The 23,469-nt window shown below is 40.3% G+C and overlaps 1 protein-coding gene and 1 long non-coding RNA gene across 4 annotated transcripts in view; one reads left to right on the forward strand and one right to left on the reverse strand.

The window, feature by feature from the left end:
- TNS3 (tensin 3) overlaps nucleotides 1–23,469 on the reverse strand; it is a 253,382-nt gene that overhangs the window by 207,375 nt on the left and 22,538 nt on the right. The window lies entirely within an intron of this gene.
- LOC148214636 (uncharacterized) lies at nucleotides 198–23,117 on the forward strand. The gene is made up of 3 exons (XR_015797746.1): nucleotides 198–436; nucleotides 1,081–1,183; nucleotides 22,534–23,117. It is a non-coding gene; the product is annotated as an uncharacterized LOC148214636 (long non-coding RNA).

Below are 23,469 nucleotides of genomic sequence, written 5' to 3' on the forward strand. Positions count from 1 at the left end.
AGTGCAAGAAGCCGGCTCGACAATGGAGCGAAAAGCAGAAGTCTGCGCAAGGTCTCCCCCCGCTCTCTCTCCCCCACTCCCCCTCCAACGAACAGATTCCTTCACTGCCTGGAAATCCGGCGGGCAGGTGGCTCCCTCTGGCTTTCCTCGGTGTGACAGCACCTCTCCCCGCTGGCCCTTCAGGGCAGCCGCTGGCTTTCTCGCTCCACCCCCAGCCGCTTCGCCTTTCTCTTCTGAGCGCTCAAAGGCCACGGAGAAACCATACTGCCCCGCCTGTTTCTTCGCAAGGCTGGTGGACCTCGGCGGCGTCGCTTCAGAGAAAGACGGAGCATCCTCGGCTGAAGAAAAGGGGGCCGTTTACTCTTCAGCGCCTGTAGGACAGCTGAGCTCCTTGCAGGATCAATTGACATGTGACCCATAGGATACACCAATAGGGGTAAGAGGAACCCAACCAGTTAATCATCTCTTGACTCTGTGGAGCTGCTGAGGAGAAGAGAGGGGTTGAGGCCAGAGGCGGCTGCTCCTCAGGAGCACGGCGACGGGCAAAAGGGATTAACTTGCATAGGACAACTGCATGCACTGAAATATGTGCAAGGAGGATCACTGGCTATCCATAGTAGCCCCATAGTAGCACATGGTGTCACCAATTCTTGTAGCGGAAATGCTTTTCCAGACCTACCAATGATATTGCCAGAGTTCCTCCTCAACCTGTGGAATTCTACAGAGGTCCCCTAGTCATCTGAGCCTGCCAGGGAAGAAGCAGCATTTCTACCATGGATGGTGGCGGAGGGACATAGCTAATCTTGAGGTCTACCCCCCCCCCCTTGTGTTGGGGAGGGATATATGACTTACTCTAATGTTAACTGGTGATGCTATACACAGATGAACTGCTAGTAAAATAAAGTCAAGGTTCCTTCAAGTTGATCTCAGTTTCTACTAACTTCACACCTTTTTGATTATGTGCCATCACATTGTTTTCTACTAGCAACCACATCCATGTAATTTTCTTGGCAACAAGATATATGGTAGTGGTTTGCTGATGCTCTCTTCTGTAACTTTATTATTATGATTATTTCCTAGTCTGGTCTCCGGCCCTGGGATTTCCTGGTTGTCTTCCTTTCAAGTAGTGTCTACAGCCAACCCTGCATAGCTTTCTGAAATCAGCCAAAGTTGGCTGGGTAGAGTGAGTATGTTAATACCATGCATTCTCAATTGACTAGACAACCCCATATGTTCATATTCAGGCTGGGTGTCCATCTTAAGCTAAACTAAAATGTGGTTGGCTGATTTATGGCTCAGTGGCAGTGTTCCCACAACACATTAAACTCGATGGATGCTATTCCCAAATAAATACCAGATGCTCTGGCAGCAGACACTAGAAAAATGCCAAATCATCCAAGATACCAATGCTTTGAGTCCTTCCAGAGATCATTTTTAGTTTGTTAAAATGCTATTTGCAGGCCAATTTGATGATGTCAGTGTTATCCATTTCCAGCATGATGGTTCTTCAACCCATATTCCTTACCAAAGAAAAGGCAATTTTCCTTTGAAATGCATAAGGTTACTAGCATTCTGCCACCATCTCATGGCCTTCCTATCGCATACTGAGATGGGGTGATTTTTATGGGAGGGATTCCTCAATTGCACATTTTATTTCCATCTGAAATCAGAGCAGATATAGTACCCACATTCCTTGTCAGAAGCACTGGGGAAGAACACGTTGTCTTTCTTGCACACAAACAGGTTTATCACTAGGCCACCCTAGTCATGACGACATGGAAAGACATTTGAATAGAGGTTTACTACTCTGCTATGTCACAATAGACACATGCATAGATGTGGGGGTGAGGAGATCAGGCAAGGTAAAAACCAGTTACCTGGCATTCTCTGGAAACTCTAGATTTGAAGACCTATAGTCATGTCCAGATTTAGTACAATGATTAACAGTGTAGATCTGAAGAAAAAACGGCAATATATACTGTATATTTTCTTTTTTCACATATATATTCCAAATGTGGTATAAATGTTGGTACTAGAAGGCTCCCCCCCAAGATAAGTATTGTCACCCCGCCAATTGATTTATATCCAGTTGTTGTTCATTCAACCTATTTGAACCATAAACTAATCATACTGGGTGGGTTCTCGACAAGCAGCTGGGCCATAAACTAGCTACACACACTTTACTTTCTCTCTTTGCTGCAGAATAGCAGGACAATGTTCCAAAAGGAAACCACCCCACACTGTTTCCTAAGTGCCCAGTTCAAGTAGAACAGCTGGTTTCTCCCACTTAGTCAATCATGTTCTTCCCCAGTGCTTCTTGACAAGAGCAGTTACCAGCAGATTTACACTAAAACCCCAAGTGAGTCAAGCCCTTTGTGGTTTTGTTCTTCCCCAGCTGTTTCCTCCCAACAACACATTTCCCCGTTGTAATGATAATTTTGCCAACAAGCAAACAAAGGAACAGAGGAAGTGAGCTGATGTGATTTTCAATTAATAGCTTCTGCTTTTCATTTACAGTTTGTTTGCTTTGTATTTTACTTCAGACACAGTATGCTGAAACTGATTAGGAACTAGTTTGGAAGGATTTAACTAAGGTTAGGCATGGAGAGAAAATTATGAGATTAAAATAAACAACACATGCTTATATCCCAGCAAAGCTACATGTATAAAAACAAATAATGACCATGGCTAGGTCACTACATCTAGTTCAGTATAACTGTTTTCCTTAGTGGTGAACCAGCTGCCCTAAAACGGGGGCATTGATTCTTGCTTGTGTTTTCCAGCAACTGGTATCCAGAAGCATGTTGCCTCGAATGTTAAAAGTAGCTTATAGCCATAATGCCTACTTAGCCAAAGGTGCAACACAGATTTTATGGGCTGGGTTCGATAGACTGCTAAGCAATCATTTGCTTAAGCATGGTTTGTTAAATAAACCTGATTAAACCATTAGCCGTGATTTGCAAACCACAATTGTTCATATTATATGCTAAACCAGAACCAGACCAATCTATCCATATTACAGTTTCAAGCACTTTGTGAAGTCACCTTTTAGTATATTTCCAGCAATGGATGAGTGTCTCACCTTAGCTTTACTCTCTGGTAGGAAAACAATTTCTGTTTTTAGACTTCATCCACACTACAGTAACTGATCCTTCATCTATTTACTCACTCTTATGGTGCTCAGTTAGAATTAGGATCTCTGACCTTTTAGACTGGTAGGCATATTTGTCAGGTTCAGAGCATAATATGAGTGAGGCTGAGGCTTGCTTACCCATAAAATGACTGTAGAGTGGATGTGTCCAGTCACAAACTAAAAACCTAAGTGGGGCAAGGGAGCTGTCAGGCATTAAGGGAGCGTGCTGGTACCCATGAGCGTAAAGATGTGAGCCCCAAAATCAGACTTATTTCTCAATGTTTGGGCAAACTCAGAGCTGCAATTCTATATGCATTTATTTGGAAAGAAGTTCCACCAAATGTAAAGAAATGTATTTTCATATAAACATTTCAAGAGTTATACTGTTAAGAACGTGTAACTGCCTTCATAAGGAAGACTGCTCCTCCACATTGCAGTTTTACAGTAACTTTGCTATATTTCAGGCATCAAAAAACAACTTTTTATCTGTTTGAAGAAACTTTTAAGCATCTGAATAAATAATTGCTAATGAACAGTGCTGTTAAGTTATAATGCTCTGATTGTCCCCAGTGATGGAGGGTTTTATCCACCAATAAGGATAGTCCCTCCTTTTCAAGCATCATCAAAGGGTTTATTAATGACATCATTACATCAGTAGCCCAACACAAAGGACATCTCTCATAGTGAACCTATTGAAATACATCTAGGAGCAATTCCAAGTCTGCACTTACTTGAGAGAGCACATCTGCAGAGAGCCGTCTTTGGTGGGAACTGGCCTTCTTTCAAGAAGTAAGACCACAGTTACTTTTCTGCATGACCAATTATAATGCAGCCTTCTTGCTGTCCTTAAAGATTCATTATTCAGATACCTCTACCAATGAAGATTCCATCCAGCATAAATCTTTATTCATATTTCATCTTCTGCAAGTATTTTGGAGATGCCCTTTAAAGAATTTGTTGCTGTGCTAGCTTACCAGACTGCTGTCTGTGGGGTTTTAGCTTCATTCTTCAAATATCAGTATCTGGCTGTGATTACATATTCAGGTAAAGCCAAGTACTTGAGCAACAAGGCATCCTCTTGCATGTAGCTGTTTTACAGATATACAAAAGGACTCTGGTTTGCATTGGTAAAATGCTTCAGGGTATGAGAATCCACTAATTTTGCAGACAAATATGGCTAGAATGAGCAGCGGACTCTAATATTTTGAATGGAAGATGGAATCCTGATCTTTAATCTGCTTCAGAATAGACCAAGAAACCATATACAACATTCAAGTGCAGAATTGCTTACTCTAATAGCCTCTAAGTGGAAAATAAACTTGATTTCCAGAGCTATTATCAGACACAGGCAGTGTTCCAGACAGATCAACTCCATTTAAACTCTAGTAAAACAATAAGAAAATGAAACTCCATTTTTTTTCTTTGACCAAACATACATTCAGATGGGTAAAAAAGCAAATTAGGCCTCTCAATTTAGTGTCCTTAACATATGCTGGACTATAACTCCCACAGCCTGACAGTCAGCATGGCCAATAGTCCTACTGATAGGAATGTATGGGATTTTTAGTCCAACACTACAGAAGGGCATCTAATCGGTGAAGGTTGCCCTCCCCTATGACAAACACTAAGGAAGAAGCAGCAGAGAAAATACAAAACAGCAATGGATAGTATTAGTGAAAGTAAGCAAACCCTTACCTTTAATAGTGGTTTGGAATTCTCCTGTTGCAAAAGGGAAATGTGATTAATATTTTCTTCTGGATCTTCCAGAAAAGCATTGTGGAATGTGACATTTTTAAAAGGAGTGGAAAACTTCTTTCACAATGCCTAGTCCAGACACAGCAATGAGATACTCTACTTGACATCAATTTTCTATGAGTCAAGATTGACCTTTATCTAAAGCATCCCCAGGGCCAGCTCTACTGCTACCCATATGTATCACATTCAAGGTTGTTACATTCTATATTGGCTTATTCCACTGTGGCCCAATGCTCGGGGGAGGAGACAGATATTTAAGGCTGTCCAAACCTTGGGAGGAATGATGTTCCACAGGACAGATGCTGCAACAGAGGAAGCATGCCCCCTGTGGCCTACTATGTGGTGGTGTTTTGTGGGAAGGGACCTGAAGTATGGCCTCTGCTGGATCTTGCAGACCAAGCAGAGACGTCAGAAACAGATGATCTGACAAGTAACCTGGCCCTTGCCATGAAAGGCTTTATGGGGGACAACCAGCATCTTGAATTGTACTTGGAAGCTGGTTAAGTACTCTTCAATGATATATTGAGCACTAAATATACACATTTTGCAACTTCTTTGTTCACTTACTGATATTATATCTTTGCATCAATTTTTTTTAATTTGTTTTCTTTTTTAAAAAAAAGATTAATAAAAAGAAAAAAACAAAGGACAGTACTTGGAAGTTCATAAGGAGCCAATGCAGTTTGCAAATCAGTAGTTTTGTATGGGCACACCAAAGTGCATGCATAACTACTTGTGCCACTGCATTCTGGACCAATTAAAATTTCTGGGTAATTTTCAAGAGCAATCTCTTGTGGAATACCCATAGTAATGTTGACAGGAGGTGACCAGGGCATGAGTAGAGAGTAGGGCCTCCTAATCTAGGAACAAGTGCAATTGGTGCACAAGATGGATTTGTGCAAAGGCCATCCTAGCTACAGCTGCCACTTTTTCTTCCATCAGAAGTCCACGAGGAGCCCAAATTGTACATCAGTTCTGTCTGGGGGAATGTGACTTTATCCAAGACCAAACATGGAGAGACCCTAGGAGACCCAAAAATCCACAGCAACTCAATCTTGCTATGGTTCAGCCAAAGCCTCTTTTTGCCCTTCCAGACCCTCACTACCTCCAGATACTGCAAAAGACCTTGACAACATCCTTCAATCACCTTAGGGTAGAGATGTATAACTGAGTATCATTGGAATACTGATGAGATTCTGGTGCAATACAGATGCATGATCTCACCCAGCAGTTTCATGTAAACATTCAGAACAGGGAGAGAGTAGAACCCTGGGGCACCTTGCAATGCAGGGTCCTTGGACTAGATCTGGAAATAGCTATGGAGGAAAGAGGAGAACCAATATAACACCATACCTCCCCTCCTAAAGCTTGAAGCTGATCCAGAAAGATACCATGATCAATGGTATTGAAGGCTGCTAAGAAATTAAGAAGGACTACAGTTGGACCCTCTATAGCTGTAAGCCTACCACCTTCTCAATCACTTTCTCCAAAAGGAAAAGTTAGAAGCCAGACAAAAATTGTCCAGTATCATTGGATCCAAGAAAGATTTCTTGAGAAGGGGATGGACTACATTTTCTTTAAGAGCTAGATGTACTGTTCTCTACTTCAAGGAAACACCACCACTTGGATCCCACTACATGTTGAAAGCCTTAACCAACCAGGAGAGGCATGGGTCTAATATACAGCACTTACAGCACCGAGGACCCTCTCCACTTCCTTGGATAGTTCAAACTCATCCCAGATAACTATACCAGACCATGCCAGAGTCTAACTCAGAGCAAATCCAAGCAATTTTATCTGACAGAAACCTAGAGTAGTCTTCACTTATGTTACAGGAAACCCAATAAAACTGCTGGAAGTTAATCAAAACCAGCTTATGCTCTATACATTGTCTAAGTATGACTGAGTCCACCTTACTGTAATTTTATTACTAGGGTATTATCTAACTTGACTGGGGAAGCAGATTTGTTATTCTGCTTTGGGGGCAGGGGGAAACTTAGGCCAACCTGAGCATGTGACATGAAATTCATTTTTAAGTTTAGCACCACTCCAGTACTTTTATTGTCTCTGATTATACCTTTTCATTTTTTTCCCAGGCCTGGTAGAACATTTTTCTCCTATGGTAAAGGTCAGAATGTCCCCTCCCGCTCTTTTCCGCTTACAGGAACAAACCATCCTGCTGAATTTTACTTTAACATGAGCATCACCACACCTTAGAAAGCAGATTCCTTTGGAAGGGAAGCAGACCAGCCTGCGCAGTGCAGATAGCTGATGCCTCAATATCTCACTATTCCCTCCTCTCACACATTTGCTGCCCAGCTGGCAGTCTCCTCCTGCTTTTGTTTCTGGCTATCAGCACAGGCAGGACACAGTCCCAAGGCAGTGGACTGCATGAACCTTCATGGAATACAAGTCACAAAAGACCCCTGTAGATGTTCCATGTTATTGAGATAACTTGGCTGATAAATACCGATTGATTAATGCATTGTACCTTCAGGCTTAATTTCAGATAAAATCTTGATGATATTTGTTTGAGGCTTTCCTCCATAACTGAATACAGGCAGAACTGGGCCATGTAGAAACGTCTCACAAGTCCCATATTTATTTATCAGATTTATAATCAACTAAGTGTTCCAATAAGATGAAAAGCCACAGCCTTGATAAATGAAGATTTAGATTGCATTAAAAAAATCCATTGTGCTTAATGCTTGATCTGATTGTTACTGTTGACAGATCTGGTGATAATTATGGCATTACATATTATACTGCGGCTTTCTGTCATTTCTTCCACTGTAGGGAGTAAAACTTAATAGATTAACCTTCTGTAAAGCTGTCTGATCCTTTTAACAAATGCTAGTGACTAGCATACATCTTATGTTTTTTTAATTTGGTTATAGAATATAAACAACTGGAAAAATGAAAAACAAAAACAAAATACAAAACAGTACATAAAAGATAGAAGAAAAAAAGAAAAGGGAAAAAACCAGCTACACATATCACAACAGATATATCACTGACTCAGTTTTTAAGCAAGAAATTAAAATTTAGTCATGCAGAATCATATTGTTTAGACTTTCCACTGCATCAGTAAAGAGCCAGTTCAACATCTAAAAGTAAATAATCTTTAATCCAGGATTTTAAATCTGGAATAATAGTTTCTTTCAACAAAGCAAAATCATCTTGTTGACTATGCTCCAAGTTCAATGAATCTAAACATTTTTACAAACTGATACATTCCAAGTTTTTTGTATGTAATTCAAGATCACATCAACATCCTTTAACTCTTTTTTTCCCATAAATATTAACAATGGTTTAAAGGTCAGTCCAATACAGGACTCCCCAGAACAGGCCCAAATCATATGTGTCAATTTATTTCAAATACATTACATAAAAAGAGAGATATCCATCTTCTTAAACGTTCACTGGTATGCTCAGTAAAAATGGAAAAGCCTGTTCATTGAATTAGTTTCATCCTAAGATCATACCAGCCATATTTAATATTTTTAAAATACAAGACCATTGATATATTCAACAGCATATTCATGTCTTATTTCAAATTTACTAATTCCGATTTTGCTATTTTTCAGCTGTGAATATTAGAGTCTTCCAAAACATTCTTCAACAAGTAATTTGGGATTTTCAGAAGCTGCCAGTGCATCAAGTCTCCATAAAACAGTCAGAATATGTTTTAATTTAACATTTTGCCTTTCAACATATTCACGCAGCCCAATTACTTGTTATAATGCATTCAATGATTTGAAAGAATTATTAACAATAAGCTGGTTTAAGGTATTCTCAGTTCCTTGTTACAATCAGAATCAGGACCTGCTTGCATGAAGTTTGCTGTCTCAGATTCTGGGCTAAATTGATCTGCACAGAGGGATATTTGGCCTCTTTAAATGTCCTAGATGACTTCCAATCAGCCTGGAAAAAAGATCTCAGTCCAGACCTTACACAATATTTACTCTCAATTTAGTTCAATATCTAATTTCATGAGAGTCTAAAAGAGTCAGTGCAGAACTGCAATATCCTTTATCCAACCTCGACCTTCATAGTGACCAGTGTATTATTCTCTGCTTCATTAGAATAGTCTGGATGGAAAATCACTTTACTCAGCTAATTATTTAATGAACATCTTGAATGTGTCACATTGAAGGGTTTTCTCTGGCAACTCTCTCTCTTCTATGCTAAGAGAAAGGAGATATAATATTTTAATGCAAGATTGACTATGTCCCTGTCAGTGAGAGATAATGATTTCATTACTCTAGTTTTATTGCAGTAAACTTTTCACATAGCTTGGTAGGCAGACTAAATAACTAAAATGTTCTGGCTGGTCTGATAAAGATAAAAGTTGTTGTCTTTTGGCTAATTGATCTGCTGAAATAGCCAGGAAAATATCCAAGTTTTCTGCAGTTCCTATTGGCAAATTAATAGGTTAGATTTTTTTAGCTACTACATATTAAATGCCCGATACATTTATTTCAGCACTCCATGGTTAAGATCAGTTTTTAACTCTTTTAATTTTCTCATTTCTCCTTGCCTTTTGTATTTGTAACTTGTATTGTTTATTTTTATTTTACCCTTTATCAACAGTAATCTGTACTGCCTTTCGAAATCTGTTAAATTACACATTAAGATACAGGTGAACAATTTTTTAAATACATTTTTAACACATTTCTAGGTTTTGTTTTGTTTTGTTTTTTTTGCCATGTGGCACCATCTTTTCCAGTATGGTAAATGTATTATCTATATATCACAGATAGATTTCTGAGGAGGATTTTGACCTGGAAACAGATAAATTAGTGACAGTCATCTTACTTGGAGTACTTGAAAGGACAATTGTATTGACCCAATCTGCTCCAGATATTGGCTTCATGCCATGCTAGAGCAGAGACCTAAAATGTCTGGATAACTTAGTTTTCAGAAACAATTAGATGATCCCAACACAAGAAGCATTTTACAGGAAAGAAACAGTAGGTAAAGAAAAATGGTTAACTTATCAGGAGTTGTTAGAACAGGAACATGGAGAATATAAGATGAAATCAAAAGAGCAATTGACTGCAGAGGGATTTAGTTTTCAATGGTTTTTGTATACACAGTTAAGAGAAAGATTCAAAGTAGATAATAGGACATTTGGAATTGAGCAGCATAAGACAGAATTTGAACTATATACAAATGATAAACATTTAATTGCTAAAATGTATAAACTTTCAGTGAAATTTGAAACAAGAAGAGCAAGTGGAAGACTGTATGATAAAATGGGCTAAGAACTTTGGACACAATATACTGATGGAACAGTGGGAAAATATGTGGTTAAAAGGATTGAAATTTACATTATAATGTAAAAGAGAACTTTTATAAAATGATGTACCATTGATATATGACTCCAGAAAAATTGTCTAGAATGTATAAAGGTACTTCAAATTTATGTTGGAAATGTGGACAACATGAAAGGTTATTTTATCATGCCTTGTAAAAAACCCAGAAATTTCAAATACGGTCATAAAAACCCAGAAATTTCAAATACAGTCATAAAAAGAATTTTAAAGATCAACATTCAATTGAAACCAAACTTTTCTTGCTGGGATTAATGGACAGCCAATTAGAAAAAAGTCATGGAAGATTATTTTTTATATGGGATTACTGCTGCAACTCTATTGTATGTGCAAAAATGGAAAGACTCTGAAACACCCACAATGGAGGAATGGTTGGTGAAGAGGACAGAACCAGCAGAGATGGCAAAATTAACTTGTTTGATTATAGAAAGTTCAACAACTACATTTATCAGTGACTGGAAATCCCTTATGGACTTTTTGCTGAAAAAAGAGAAAACATGAACTTGTGATTTATGGGTTTGAAGATTAGAAAGGATAGTTTATGGAAAAAAGGAAATTATGATGTAACTTTAGAGAAAGAGGATAAAATATAAGTGCATTGATAACTGCTGTCAGAAAGATTGGAAGCCGCTTCTTTATAATCTTTTCCTTTTCCTTTTCTTTTTCTTTTTCTTTTTTGATTTTCTTTTTTGATTTTCTTTTTTCACTATTTACTATTTTTCTTTATTATCTTTATTTTCTTTTATGGCTTTTACTTTGTTAAAAATTTCTTCAATAAAAATTATATATGTATAAAAAAGAAACAATTAGATGACATGCAAAGATACAATTTCCCCCTGCAAGGTGGGGGTGGGGTAATGCTTACCAAATTTCAGAATAGGTGATGAGATTGAGTAAAGTTTTTACAAAGGTGGGGTTTGTACAATTTGGCATTGGCTGCAGGCAAAGGAGTCTTCCTTCTCCTCCCCAGTATGCCAACTGAACATCCTCAAGTTGGCACAAAATAATGCAGGTATTACACTGGCAGTCCTCATTGCCAATCCTATCCTGCCACTGTTTCTGTTCCAAATCAATGCCAGAATGATGTTTTCCTAATTTGTGAATGTACCTTGTGGGCAAATTATTGTTTTTCTCATCTGGTTTTCCATAACATCAGCCTATAAGGAAAACAATCAGAGATTAGGGCACAGGGTCTGAATTCAGGGCTCTACATGACCTTCTCTAGGTGGTTTGCCTCTTTTACACCGTATTTGGGCATGCCCCAAATAATGTGAAAGATGATGGGGGGGGGGAGGCAGGCAGGCAGGCAGGCAAAGGCACCAGGGCAAAAGTAGCTCCAGAAGGGAGGCAGTTCAATCCTGCCATGATTCTTAACCAGCTTGACCCAGTAGAACTGGAACTGAAACTGATTAGTTTTTGGGCAACCACATCTCTTACTTTGTGTGGAGGGGGTGGTGGTGAAGTGATTGAAAGTAACCAATATAGAAAAAATGGCTAATTACCAGCAAAAGCCCAGTCCAATGTCCCTTATTTATTTTTTTGAAAGCTACAATGTAGAAAACAGGGCTGTTGCACCTAAAGGAAAAGATTGTCACCAATCCAATTTTTTTTACTGTTAATACTGCAAACTGTTCAGAGTGCCTTTCAACTGAAGCAGCATGTAAAGCCTCAGCAAGCAAGTGAATAAATGAGAGGAAATTGGGCCGTTATGTCCCCCTTTCTTCCTCAAATAAAATTACCAGAAAACTGAAATCACCATTGAATTCTGGTTATTTTAAGGTACACCAGATAGTACAGTGGAGGTCAGTGAACTGTTAAAACAGAATAGCCCAAAAATGTTCCCTTTTCTTCCCCAAATAAACAGTGCAAGTCTGGTCAATTCACAGTGCTGTTAAAATGAAATTGTACAAATACATTCCTTGTCTTAGGGGATACGTCTGGTATGAATGGAATGGAGGAAAACAGGACTAATGGAGAGGCAAACACTGAGAGCAAAAGGGCATTCCCAAAACTGAGACCATGGAGGAGATTCATGTCAGGGCATGATGTACCATGATGACCTGCAAAATGGGGCAGAACCTTAGACGCATTTAAGTTAACATGATGCTTCCCAATGTTTCCACTTGGTTGGGCAAATTAGTTTTATTCGCTAACCTGCACATTGGGCAGTGAGGGGTGGTAAAGGCCTTGTTAGGAAGCCAAGCTGATGACAGAGGAGGAATGCAAAATGAAAACTTCCTAACTTGCATTTTCTCATCCATCTGCTTTTGCAAAAACTAAGCCTCTTTAATAAAAGTTCTTGTTTTACAGGGAAGGGACAAGCCTCCATATATACACCAACCTGTAAATTGTATATAACCAATCTGCAACTATTACATGCGAGTTTGTATATTTGTGCATGTGTGCATATGTGTGTGTGTGTGTATGCATATCATTTAAAAAGTGGACTGTGGTGTCCTCTAGTGGAGAGAGTAGCTAGTGTCTTCCAATGAAAGCCATTCTTATCAAAATCAACACCTTTTGGGGTGTTGTAACATTTTTTCCTGCATCGATAATAACAAGCACTAACAGTGCCCATAAGGACCATAAAAGGCCATTTGGAATTATGTTTTTCAGTCCCCTATGTATATATCTTGGATGATGTCATTAAAAACAGATGGCTATTTGCAATGTCATTCCAAAATACCCATTTTCTCTATTTTACTTTTTTATGCATACATATGTACACACGTTCCTGCATGGTATTTATTTCTGTTCAGATCCTTTGGTATTTTCAGAACCTGATACAGGGACAACCTAAAAATGTTTAGAGAAATTCAGAGAAATGTGCCTCCCCTGAACTCATAGTGGATATAAAAGGAATACTCCCAATACCCATAGTGCACTTACATGTCACTACTCAGCAGTAATCTTAAACACATTCAATAGGAATGTGAAAAGTATGTAGAACTGTAAGATAGAAGCTATTCTGGTACGCCTTCCTTCCCCCCCACCCCGCCCCACCCCGCCCCATATGCTCTCATACTAGAGAGTGTTGTGATTTTTATTGAACTGGTCCTCCTGCTAGAACATAGAACATCTGCTATGGAGAATAACTATGCCTGAAGAGTCCTCGTAGGGGTGAAACTAGTTGTGTAGTGCCTCCTACTGGTCAGTGGCTAGTATAACAGCTGTGTGATAAATATATTCTACTCTTGTTATTAGAACTAAAAAAGGAATTCTATCTATGTGAAGCTACTGTATTATCCAGAGCAAATATGTTATATCTGGAAATCAAACTGATAGAAATAGTGAGGAAAAACATTAAAGTGTGTGAGTTACAAAAAAATTACATTTTTTGAATTAGGAATTTCATTCTTCACTTCTCTTCATTTCTCTACAACTCATTCATTCTCTTGAAATGATCTGACCATCTCAATGTACTTCTTTAATGCAAGTCAATTTTGTATTCTGTCCATATTCATTCGTCACCCATTTATTCCTGAATCTCTCCCATCTTATCTTACTACAGACACTTTTAAGCTCCTGTTTCCCATTGCATTATTATTTTTATGTTTCCCCAGACAGACCCAACTCTCACTTTCATATAACAAATAGGCAGAAGAATACGCTTATACCCAGCCATTTTTATCTATTTGCTATTCATTCATTTCTGCAACAGACCTCATACTATCTACCTGGCTGCTGGCATTTATATGTCTTAAAACTTCTTCATCCATTCTTCCATCTTTAATGAACATTTTACCGAAACACACAAATTAATTTACTTGCTCTATTTTTTTTTTTTTACCATTTATGTATAACTTACACTTGTTCACTCCATTTTCCCTGTCAGATACAATTATCCTGGTCTTCAATACATCAATATGCAGGTGCATGCTGTTCAATGCATCATACAATCTAGCAACCATTTGCTGCAAGTCATTCAGATTCTTAACTAACAACAATACTTGAATATAAAAGTGCATCTATATTCATATCCCCAACCAACATACCTCTAATGGTGAATAAATGTTCACCATAAACATTTATTATACTTTCATCCATACATTAAACAACTAAAGGGGCATCACACATCCATACATTCCTTCCAGAAAGAATATTTCCTTCTGGAAAGAATTAAAGACCTGGCTCTTCCAGCTTGCGTGGGGTGATAACCTTACCCAATCCCGGGGGTGGCTAGTGCCTTGATGGTGCTCCCTGAATGACTGCCAATTATTCTTGGATCTATTTATTTTCTATTTATTATCGTAATTTTGTAATTTTAATCTATTTTAACTGTTTTGTAAACCACCCAGAGTCGATCGATGAGATGGGCGGTGACAAATTTTATATATTTGCCTGCTTAATGATGAACCATTTGTTAAGCATTCCATTTATGTTGCATTTAGCAACCAACCTTAAACTTTGTGCAAAACATTCTATAATTCAAGCCTGTTTACTTTATTATATACTTTCTCTAAATCAACCTACTTAACAATAAACTTTGTTTCTCATGTTATGCATTTCTCAGTGACTTGCTGAAGAAGAAAAATTTAGTCTACACAAACTCTATGGTACTTCACAAATTATGCTCCTTATCAACTGGCATATTATTTAAAACAAAATGGAAACACTCACTAAATTCATTTTCCCCGTAGTTTTGCATTTACTCTTGTTGCTCTCCTTTTGTATAAGAGAAAAATAATAGCATCCCTCAAATCATGCAGCATTTGGAGAAGCCAGCAAAGAATCTTGCCAGTGATCCTGATGGCATACTGCATCGGCAACAGGCTGGATTTGGCTGTGATCATTCAACAGTATCTATCCTGCTGTCTCAAGACAAGGGCCTGGATGCAGTTCTGTTAGAAAAAAAAATGGTGCTTTTCTACCCCTCAGCTTCCTCAGCCAACACTCCTTAGAATTTATTTCAACCTCTCCACCCAGTTCCAGTGTTTCCAATTTGCCTGCATGGCCACCCCCCTTATTTTAGGAAGCCCTTCCAGCAACTAACCCCCTGCCCATCTCTCCGCTCCAGATGCAAGCCATCGCCCTTTGCCACTGAGATCTCCAGGACCTAATTGCAGCCTCCAGCACCTGCCCCCCCAGCCTTTTTCCAGGCCATTAATAACCACTACATAAATATTCCAGCATCCAGCACCTTGATTGGTAACAGCTACCACCCACCATATACAACCCCAAATGGTCCATAAATTAGTTTGGGCTTATATCCTCATGCAATTGATCATTTTTCTATAACTTGAATACATTTAGTATTTGTTTGTAATAATTCCAAGAATACTTTGCTGGACATAGACAAGTTTCAAGTTACAGATGCTAAGGGTTATTCAAAGTTCTTCCCTTGAGCTGTGTGCAGTTGGCCAGGCTACAGCGAATAAAATTAAAAGGACCTTTTTATTGTCCTAAGGAGTACATTAAAAAAAAAAAAAGCACTGACAGAGAGAAAGCAAACAGAGTCTGTTGTTTTCCATTTCTCTCAAGCAGTGTTTTTCAATCTTGGCAACTTTAAACTGTGTAAACTTCAACTCTCAGAATTCCCCCCAGCTGGCTAGGGAATTCTGAGAGTTGAAGTCCACACATCTTAAATTTGCCAAAGTTGAACAACACTGCTCTAGAGTATGGGTAATATGTATATACCTCATTTGTTTTTTAAAATATAATGGAAATTCCTTAGATGATCATCATCTGTCCCTGAACACAATTATCCAAAGGATCTGCCTTCAACTAGCTAAGCTACAATGACTAAAATAAAATGAAAAAAAAACAAACAAATTCCTGGCTGCAGTCATTCAATGGCCAAGTTCCAGTGTTCTAATTCTGAACCTAAACTGATGCAAAAGACAGCGCTACTTCAGGATATAGTAATGTACAGTTGGCCAGACTGCTCCGGTTTTCTAGAGGGATAGATAGAGCATCCAAGTGTTGTTTCACCAGCCAGTCCTACTCCTGTTCTGTAGACCATAGCCCATTCCCTTTTCTTACAGTTTTAGGGATCCATCATCTACCACCTCTGTGCACAATTTCTTTTGAGAAAATCTGCATGGTCAAGCAACAATAAATAACAGAAAAGAGGTCATTACAGAGATGACTGGGCTGGTCCATCTCTTTAGAGAAGTTCAGGATCCCCAATATGATAAGGAACAAAAAGAAGGAAAAATCAGAGTTTCTTTTCTTTCTTTTTTCTCAGCAGTTAAATCTCTGAAATATAACCACTTGGTTTTCATGATTATTCTAAGCCTTCTTTAACTTCTGAAATGACTCAGTATCTACTGCTTCTGTGCAGCTTTTTAAAGTGGAACTATACTACATGAGTTGATTGAAGGGGATCAATAAGGGCCTGCTAGGCATAGTCTCCTGTGGTTAGAAGACAGAAATATCCCTGAAGGGGATGGGATGGGATTTAAACATGAAACAGATGGTTTCAGTGTGTGGAATCTTCAGGAACTAAATGTAGCTTCCAGGTGAAGATGCCATTCCAAAAAGCCACTCTGGGATTGAATGGAGAGTGATCCTCCTCTTAGCCATTTCAGGCTCCATAGAGATTTGGAGCAGAATAGGGCAACAGAATAGAAGTGTTCAGCCTCCATGACTCTATGCATAATTCCTGCAGAGAGGTTGCGTACTGTTGGCCAACCTACGCTGAGTAATGGGAGAAAATGTGGTATTATCATTATTATTACAACTGAAAGGGACCTGGCTGCAGAGGACTTGTTGATTAGCCCCAGAATCAGTTAATGACTAAGAGGAGAAGAGTGTGTTAGTCACACACCCCTGGAGGAAACCATTTCTATAAACCTTTCAGCTAACTTAGCACAAAGAAAGCAGTGCTTGGGCCATCCCAGAGATAACCAGATTGTTCCAGATGGCAAATGAAATGAAGCATACCGGGCAGAGGCATAAGAAAACATCAGGTAAATCAGAGACTGACTGTCAAGTCCCACATGATCATGCCGTACAGGGTCATCTTTAAAGTCTCAGCCTCTGTGTGCAATTTCTTGAGAGGAATTGACCAACCTAACTCAAAACTAAAATAAAAAATTAAATGGCTGCAGCGTACTCATGAGGTAGACTGCAGCTTGAATTAACCTCCAATAAGGGGAAAGAATCATAACCTTATTCTGAGAAAAGTAAGGCAGAGTCTGGATGCCATCAAAGGGACAACAGGAACAGGATTTGGGGCAGTCCAGGCATTGGTTTCCAATTCCTGCCTCATATTCCTTGGGGTTGGAGGGGTGATGATGATGATGATGATGATGCCACCTTTTGTGTGGGAATAATTTATAAGTAAATTATTTATGAGCATGAAGAATGGTTTGTTTAGACTGCAGCACTATAGATTGCTGGAAGTTAAATAACTGTCAGCCCTTTGAGGTAGGCCAGGTCAAGAAACAGACATAGCAAAGATTTCAGGAATGCCCCTTTACTGATGTGGGGTATAATGCAGGTAGTCCTCAGGTAATTGGGACAGGGAACTCTAGAAGCGAATATGTGTAGCTCAGGGTTGAGCTGCGGAGTCCTTGGGGTTCTCTGAGCTTGGCTGTTTTCTTGCAAACATTTCATTACCCGGCTAGGTAACATCTTCAGTTCTAGAATGGAATGGGGTTTGCTCTCTGTTTATATACAGTGGCATGCAGGGCATGCCAAAACAGCCAATCTCAGAGAACCCCAAGGACTCCACAGGGAACTCTGTCGCTAAGTGATGCAGTCATAATGCACAACATCACATGACCGTGTCAACATACAATAGCAGTTCTGGCAGTTCCAGTTGCAGTTGTTAGGGGAATCCTGCACAATCATTAGGTGCGATGTCACATGATTGCCATTGTGACCTCCTACTGGCTTCCCCATTGACTTTGCTTGTCAGAAGCTGTCAGTGAAGGTTGCAAATGGTGATCATGTGACCGTGGGATGCTGCAACAGCTGTAATTGTGAGCTGGTTGCCAAGTGCCTGAATTGTGATATGTGACCACAGGGACGCTGCGATGGCCACAACTTTGAGGACTGTCCATAAGTCTCCTTGTTCAGCGTTGTCATTACTTTGAACTGTTTCTGAATGAATGGTCATTAACTGAGGACTACCTGTAACAAAATCTTGAAAGCCTGCCAGAATTTCCCTTTACCTCTTCTTATATCAAACAGACTCAAGGTAGGGTTATTTTGAGTTTCATTCCTCAAGTCTTCTCCTTTCCCAGGCTTGAATTGTCATTTACTTTCTCTTAACGGTTCTTGCATTCCTTCATCAATATCTCTGTCCTCCTCTCTGTCCTCCTCTACAATAATAGAAAGAAGATAATTTGCTTCAGTTCCTTGTTTCCCAATCTTTAATTGTATAAGCTGTCTTAGTCAATGGAATGGCTTAAAGTCTATCTCTTTTTATGGAAAACAGTCCAAAGCTATCTGGAGAAAGAAAGATATACTAGTTCTGGAGCCCTGGATCCAGCCCTCAGAACAACTCAAAAGCAAAAAAACAACAACAACAAACCACCGAAACCCCAACTTCTAGAAAACCCCATTCCTAATCTATCTGATTCTACCTTGGTTCTATTTATGATGTGGCCTGGAAGCATCCTGACCTACCACCTCCTTGCAATGTGTCTGATAACTTTCTGCTCTGACTCTATCCTTGACTCCAGCTGGGCACAAGTTTTTTCTTTTTAATTTTAAAGACTGACAACTTGGCTTCAAGGTCTGCTGCCATTTTGCAGTTCAGCAGTTCACAGGGTACTTTCTAAAGTGGAGATTATGAAAACTGAGGCTGGGACAAAGCCAGTGTCTACCACCTCCAGGTAAAGAAGATCTTCCCACATGCTCTGGAAACAAAGCCACAAAAATATTTCTGGCTCACACCATGTACTAGAACTTTCTTCCCTTTGGAACCCTGACCGCTCTAGCCACAATCAGTAGTGTAGGTAATGTTATCAAAGAGGAGAAGCCAAATGGTTTTAATTTCTTTTTCAACAAAACACATCTCTAATACCAGACTGGACTGGATGGAATCAGGCATTCATCCCCCCTGGCGTTTATACTGACATGAAAGAATTTAAGCCTGAGATTTCTCTTCAAGCATAATGAAAACCTTTCCTCCTTTCTGCGGTGTATTCTTTCAGCTCTACATTTAAACTGTTCCTGTAATTCCTTACTCCTTATTTTATTTTTGACAGCTGAGAGGGAGGGAAATGGAGAATCACTGTGTTGCTCAGGTAGTTCAGAATTATTGATAAAATACGTTCAAGGGAAAGAACTGCATTAATATCCTTGTTTTTGATAGAGAACGCAAAACAATAGGAACAAGACAAAAGAACAGGATTTCACTCTTTCAGTAGGAGCCTTTGTGACAAATATAGGACAACTATATCAGTTATCCAACCTTTTATTACAGTCAACGACCAAAATTCCACTTAAAAGAAGGTAGAAATTAAAACATATAAAATAAAAGAAGATAAAACACACAACAATAACTAAATAATCAGTATGGTTGGTTACAGTGGGTTTTACAAACACTAAAACAGAATTTGGTCAGATTCAAAGAGACTGAATCATACTGGTCAGTTAACAACTGTACAGAAAACACAATATTTAGGCTGCATAAATTAATCAGTCACTAAAGGGCAGCAAAGAGTTGGATTTTCTGAAGCTCTTTGCTGCCCTCTTGTGGTCATCTGGATTTTTTTGTAGACCAGATATGCATAAACACAAACTGGCTTCAGTTTCTATAATGTTATCCAAGGTGAGCAGGGTTTTTTATCATAAAAGTGGGAGAGCAGGGAGGGAAGCTTGTGGAACCTTTCTGTAACATTAGGATGATAACCAGAGCCCAACACGGGACAGTGATCACATACCTGATCTGATGTTCCTGTCAAAGCAGTGGCTATGTGATCTGAAAGTGGGAGCTTTTGGTGTCTTCTTTGTCATAGTCAGATCATGCCTTGATTACCATAAGATCCTTTAGTGCCACTATCCACTGCAGGGAGGCTGGACTCATTAGATTGGTCCGCCCCAGAGACTAATGGACCCGGATGGGTTCCAGAGGGAGCTGGGGGTTGTTTCTGCTGGTCTGCTGCATGGTCCATCTGAAGCCCTGGTCACTGCTTGGAATAAGGAGGGGCTGAGGCTTTGGATTGGATCATGCCCATGTGACCTCTCCCTGCTTGGGGATCCTGACACTCCCTGTGCTGAGGGAGTTGAAGCAAGAGAAGAGATGTCTAGAGAGTTGCTGGTGCTCGATGAGGGACAAACTCGACCAAACACAGGCCAAAGCCACTATTAAGGTCTTCTTTGTGGTGGTAAGTGCAGCAAAGTGTCATTACTTCTCTGTTCTTATTGCATCTGCAGATAGCCACTTCGCGGCCCTGTTTTGGGTGACATGAGCCCTCCTGGGTAAGGAGGGCTCAGACAACCTCTTGCAGGGGTGTGTGCGGGGGAATTTGCTCAGCATCTGTTGGACAAAGTTACTTATATTCGCTCTCAGTTGGATGCTGGCTTTGTTGCAGATCCAGTGGAGATGTCTAGAGGGGAGTCTTGCCCTCTTATCTGGGAATGGTTTGAACCTATTGGACCTGAGGAAGTGAACAGGATTCTTCAGACTGTGAGCTCAGCTACGTGCTCTTTAGATCCATGACCCTCATGGCTTGTTAAAGCAGCTCGGGGGATGTCATGTCGCTTTGTTCTAGCGATGGTTAATGCTTCCTTGAGTGAGGGGGTGTTCCTTCACCTCTTAAGAAACCTTTGGTTTGCCCCCTCCTCAAGAAGCCATTGCTTGATTTTATTTTTATTTTTTGTCCAGTATCTAGCCTTTCCTTTTTGGGGGAAGGTGATTGAGAAGGTGGTTGCACTTCAGAGGACCTTGAATGAAGTGGATTATCTGGATTCCTTTCAGTCTGGAATCAGGCCTGGGTATGGGACTGAAACAGCATTGGTCATGGTTTTGGATGATCTCTGGTGAGGGCAGGATGGGGGTTGTGCATCCATCCTTACCCTACTTGACCACTCTGTGGCTTTCGATACCATCAACCATGGTATCCTTCTGGATTGGCTCAGAGGATTGGGGATGAGTGTCCTGTTTCAGGTCTCAAACTCACACAGTGGCTAGGTGAGGAAAGCAATTTATTCAAGGCTGAGCAGATAGCAGACAAGGGAAGAAATGTAAATCGACAAAGTCTCTTGGAAAGTAAGCTTGCCAGGGTGGTTTCACTTTCAACAGGAGCATGCAAAAGAGTAGTCAAAATCTTGCAGGGGAATGCAGAGGAAGTCTAAAGTTCAGAGAGCCATGTCACATTTGTCAGCTAGTCCAAGATCAGAGCTTCATGAGCAGGATTCATAGGAATGACATGCCAGAGCAGGAAATCAGACAGTTATTTCCAACAAGGAGACATGGGTCAGAGCTGCCTCTTAAATCAGACTGTAGCCAGCTGTCACTAATCAGGAGATTTGCTCCCTTGCTTGGTAAGGAGCCTAATAGACCTTCGCTGCTCTGCTCTCTTCTCTACTCCTTGAGTGTGGAGGTTGGGAGGCCTTCTGTCATCCTCATCTGACTTCTCCAGCTGCTCAGGTAGTGCTCTGTTTATAGTGCTCCATGTGATTCCTGGCTTTGTCTCTCCTGAGGTTAACATTCCACAGGCTCAGCTGGAGCAACATGAGGCCACTGGGTGAACTCATCCATTGCCATGGGATGAGGTATCATCAGTATGCTGATGATACCCAATTATACATCCCTGCCCCTGGCGAATTAAGTGATGCTGTGAATGTCTTATCCTGGTGCCTGGATGCTGTGAAGGTCTGGATGGGGAACAATAAACTTTAGCTGAACCCTGAGTGGCTTTGTATTTTGGGGACTTCCAGTGCTAAGACTCTACCATCTTTGGTGCTGGATGGGGTGGCACTGCCCCAAACAGACCTGGTACGCAATCTGGGGGTCCTCCTGGACTCATGACTTCTGCTCAAAAAGCAGGTGCCAGTTGTGGCTAGGAGGGCCTGGCTTTGTGTTATGCACTAGTTGTGCCTGTTCCTAGATCGGGGGGCTCTGCTCACAGTCACTCATGCTGTGGTCACCTCTTGTTTGGACTTCTGTAATGTGCTCTACATGGGATTGCCCTTGAAGAGTATCTGGAAGCTTCAGCTAGTGCGAAATGCAGTTATGTGTGCCCCTAGGAGGGTACATGTTACACCTCTGCTCCACGAGCTATGTTGGTTGCCAGTTTGCTTCTGGGTCCAATTCAAGGTGTTGGTTCTGACCTTTAAAGCCTTTCATGACGTGGGGCCAGGTTATTTGAGGGACCACCTCTCCCTGATTACATCTGTCTGTCCCATCAGGTCTGGCAGAGGAGGCATGCCGTGAGTCCTGTCTGCAAGGAATTACATTTCCAGGGTCCCAGGAGGTGGGCCTTCTCTGCTGTGGCGCCACCTTGTGGAATCTTCTCCCCCTGGAAGTGAGGTTAGCTCCATCCTTCTTAAACATTCCGCAAGTCCCTCAAGACTGGCTATGTGATCAGGCCTGGGGATCCCAAGGGACCAGGAAGATTTTGCAATGGCTCCCTTACTGTGGTTAGCATCATCCTCTCTTGTCCTGTGTGCTTTTTAATAGTTTTTATAGTGTTAATAATGACTGTTTTATATGTATTTATTGGTTTTCTTTTTAACTGAGTGTTGTACACTGCCCAGAGTCACTGTTTTGTGAGATGGGTGGCTATACAAATATAATAAATAAATAACAATGTCCATGATCTGCGATGTAGTAAAATTGCTTTTGAGTTATGCTTGCCTTCTGGTTACTTGATCACATGGTTTTCTTGGTAAGGATATGGAAATATTTTGCGACTAGTTTCTGGAATTTATTTTAAACATACATAAAAGTTTTTATTCCACCTCTCTGACTATCCAGGCTTCTTTGCAAAATATACAGCAGCAATAAAAGTATTGAGCCATAAAGTTAGTGGTGTGATTGATATATTTTTTTAAAGCTTCCCTAGTGGGATGAGTATGCTTTGAAGGCCTGGAAGTGGTCTGGAAGCCTAAAGGAGAGCGTGTCTCCAGGGAGGAGTCATATATAGGCAAAAGAAAGAAAAGCTGGTGTAAGGCTTAAGAAAGTTTCGCTCTTTCCCCTGCAAAATAACCAGGTTAGCTGTTCTGCAATAATTAGCCACAAAGTTTCACAACCTTGGTGGCAGATGTGGCTCAGAGTTTACAGACAGAGGAGCAAGGAGAGGAACAACCTGTAGCAGAGCAACTGACCTCAGGAAACCAAGGATG

Source organism: Python bivittatus, unplaced genomic scaffold, assembly GCF_059951505.1.
Source record: "Python bivittatus isolate LINGU-HERP-01145 unplaced genomic scaffold, Pbiv_v1 ctg000610_np1212, whole genome shotgun sequence".
Classification (NCBI taxonomy): domain Eukaryota; kingdom Metazoa; phylum Chordata; class Lepidosauria; order Squamata; family Pythonidae; genus Python; species Python bivittatus.